The 3,671-nt window shown below is 45.3% G+C and overlaps 1 pseudogene; it reads left to right on the top strand.

Annotated features, from left to right (window-relative positions):
• Positions 1–343: 343 nt before the first annotated feature.
• LOC139914327 (uncharacterized) lies at positions 344–1,720 on the top strand (annotated as a pseudogene).
• Positions 1,721–3,671: the final 1,951 nt, after the last annotated feature.

The following is a 3,671-nucleotide window of genomic DNA, read 5'->3' as shown; positions in this document are numbered from 1 at the left end:
GTCCCCAGCTAAATCCACACCATCCATGTAAGGAAATTATGCCCTTAAACGAGCCGTTTGGACTTCCGTAAATTTGTGACGTCACAAAGGTACACTCATTTCATATGCCCGCCTACAGCACCGTCCGCCATTGCCCGGCAACTGAATGCAGAAGACCAAACCCTGTTGTCTGTAGCGTAGCTGCGTAGCACGGAAAAATGTCCAGAAAACAATCAACTGCACCAGAGAGATGGAGCTATCCTAACTGGACGTGACCCAACAGCAAACGTGCAATCGGTAAGTGTCGCCGCTTTGTGATTATATTTACAGTTTATTCCAAGTACAGTCAGCTGGGCTTGAGAACATGTCGAGGTTTGCTAAGGTGTGTAAAGTTATGTTCCATGTGCTTGTTTGTGACATTGTGTTCTTGTTAATTTTACACTCTATGGTGCTTTGTTGCTAAATCAGCTGCCTTGTGTGGAGAGATGTGTCTGCTAACATAACTTGAGAATGAGAAATGGATACGATAGTTTATGGTAGCTGCAGATGGGTTCTTCTTTTGCGTCTTCACAGTTTGATGTAATTGAACGTAATAACTACATAATGTCTGGTGTGGAGTTGTTTCCTATCGCTAGCCAGTACAACGGCAATTGTAAGACATTTCATGGAATAACATTACAGCAGCTATCCAAGTAGCCAGCAAAAAGCAACCGACACCTACTGTGTTGACGAGCTTACTAGACAGCCTCAAACCACCAGCACCGGTGAACGTCAGGCTAAAAATGAATCAAACAAATCATACGGTACAGTTACCGTGGGAGACACTCCGGCAGGTAACGTTAGATATCCTTTTTATGGGATATAAATTTGTCCGCTATGGCTATCCAGAAAGACCACATAGCCGACGCAACCACATAGTGTTGCACTGGCCTTCCTCTGAGTGTGTTCTTCGATCACGTAGCATATTTACAGCAGTTCTACACGGCCAACTTTAAAATTCATGTTGCAGATCAAATATTGATCACACTGATGAAGCTGAAGCTGAATCTGTTGCAGTGTGACCTAGCTGAGCGCTTTGCTGTATCGCAGGGAGTAGTGAGTAGAATCCTTTCCTACTGGATTGACACTATGGAAGAACACATGAGGATCTACATTCCCTGGCTGCCGAGGGAGACAATCCGGAACACAATGCCTCAGTGCTTTAAAGAGAAGTTCCCCAACACCACCTGTGTCATCGACTGCTCTGAAACTACTCTGCAGAAACCGCGAAATCTTGATTCCAGAGGGGAGTCATACAGCCATTACTACTCCAGCAATACTCTGAAGTACTTGGTTGCCATTGCTCCATGTGGATTTGTTATGTTTATCTCTCCGCATATGTAGGCAGATGCAGCGACAAGTTCATCACCCAAGACTCTGGCTTCCTGGATTACCTTAGGCCTGGAGATGAAAAGACAGGGGCTTCACCATCTGAGATCTGCTGTATGAGAGAAAGGTAAACCTGGCAATACCAGCTTTCACTCGGAAAGGAGGCCAGCTGTTTGACAAGGATGTCACAAGCACTAGAAGGATAGCTAATGTGCGTATACATGTTGAGAGAGTTATCAGACGACTGAAGGTGCTCAAAATCATCTCCCAGACTGTTCCCATCAACCTGGCCGACAAAATGGACAAAATCCTTAGAATCTGTGCAGCACTTAATAACATGCAGGGTGAGATCATCCATGAGGATGCCGAGTGAGTGGTGAGAATGTTCATACATGTGAAATGTACACTATATACACCATTACTAAATGCACCTGATATATATAGAGATATTGTTTCCTATCAAATCAATCATTTTAATGTTCATACACTGTATTTTCATCCACCTGACATTGTTGTTTCCTCTGAATAATTTAAGTGTTCCTACATTTGAAATCCAACTTTAGACACTATAATAAACACCTTTGAAACCATCAGGCATGCCTCAGTCCTTCCTTGCAATGTAAATTTTAAGTATCAAAGAAAATGTCAACAAGGTGGAATTTCAGAGTTTTTATTACAATAGGCCTAATTTTACAAGGGCAAGATGACTTACTCTATACTTTGATCAGTGTTTCTCAATCCTGCCAAAACCAAACACAGCTGATTCAGTGAGCCAGACACCTGTGTTATATGAAGCCCAATTAATACAAAGGTACAATACAAATATTAATAAATCAGACATTAGGGAAACATCTATGAAGAACTATGCTTGTATAATACGGTAGAGCTGACGAGAACTTTACAAGGCACAAAATGTAAGAACTATTTAAAAAACACACAAGTATCCAGCCCTGAGTGTTAGGAATGGTTGTCTTCTTGGACCCAAATGCAGACACAGACAAAATGTAAAAGGAAAAGCGATTTATTGGAGGTTGGAATTAGAAGTGGTGAGATGAAGGCAGGCAGCCGGAGTAGGGAAGATGATCGGAGCTGGGCTGACCGGCGAGCTGACGAGCTGGTGGGTTAGCCGGCGAGCGAGACGGCTGGCTGGAGCTCGGGTTGGAGTGTAACGAGCTGGCGGACAGGCAGGAAAGCTGGGTGGCTGGCAGATGTGGCGTGGGCAGGTGGAGAGACTCATGGAGGAAATCCTGGGCACAGGAGAGACACGATCAACATTAACAGAACTTGATACACAAGGTAAGTCCAGACATAAAGTGCAGAGCGACCGAGAGTGTGTCTACCACGGAGTTGGTGGAACAATCTGGCGACCACTGGTAGGTACGCCGGGGTTGATATACAGGAGGTGATGAGTGATGAGGTTCAGGTGTGTCGGCAACTCAGGAGCCCAGGAGCTGGGAAGGAGAGGGAGCCACGCCCACGCCACACACGACAGACACAGACAAACACAGAAAGACAAACCAGGGAGGCGGAGACACACAGGGGGCAGGGAACAACGAGAAACACAAGGAAAACTAGAGTCATGGCAAGAGCCATGACAGTACCCCCCCCTCAACGGTCGCCTCCAGGCGACCCACCAGGCCTATCCGGATGCTCCCGATAGAAATCACGGATGAGAGAAGGATCCAGAATGTCCCGCTTGGGAACCCAAGAACGCTCCTCAGGACCATATCCCTCCCAGTCCACCAAAAACTGGAACCCCCGGCCACGGCGGCGAACATCCAGGAGTCGATGCACAGTGTAAACTGGATGGTCGTCGATCATCCGGGGAGGTGGAGGGGGAGCGGTGGGAGGCGATAAGGGACTGGAAGAGACAGGCTTCAGAAGGGAGACATGAAACGTGGGATGGACCCTCATGGAGGCAGGCAACTTAAGGCGCACAGCAGATGGATTGACGATCCCTTCAATTTCAAATGGACCCACAAAACGGGGCGCCAATTTGCGAGACTCTGTCAGCAGAGGCAAATCCCGAGAGGAAAGCCATACCTTTTTGTTTTTTGTTTTTTTTCGGTCAGCAGATAATTTCATTTTGATTCTCTCGAGTTCTTTTTTATATTTGTAAATGAGTGGAAGTTACTTTTCATTTGAGATTGAAATTTACGTCCAGCACCTTACCTCCATTTTGTCAAATGTACAGTACAGTATCAAGAGAATGTTTAGTTCTTTAAAAAAGGGACCGTAAACCGTCCTTTATTATCATTATAAAACTGAAAGATGTGTTACCAAAGTTATCTTTGTAAGTCATGTTATATATTATATTTTACAGT

The sequence above is a fragment of the Centroberyx gerrardi genome, chromosome 2 (assembly GCF_048128805.1).
Source record: "Centroberyx gerrardi isolate f3 chromosome 2, fCenGer3.hap1.cur.20231027, whole genome shotgun sequence".
In the NCBI taxonomy this organism is placed as follows: domain Eukaryota; kingdom Metazoa; phylum Chordata; class Actinopteri; order Beryciformes; family Berycidae; genus Centroberyx; species Centroberyx gerrardi.
This window is presented reverse-complemented; position numbering and strand designations above follow the sequence as displayed.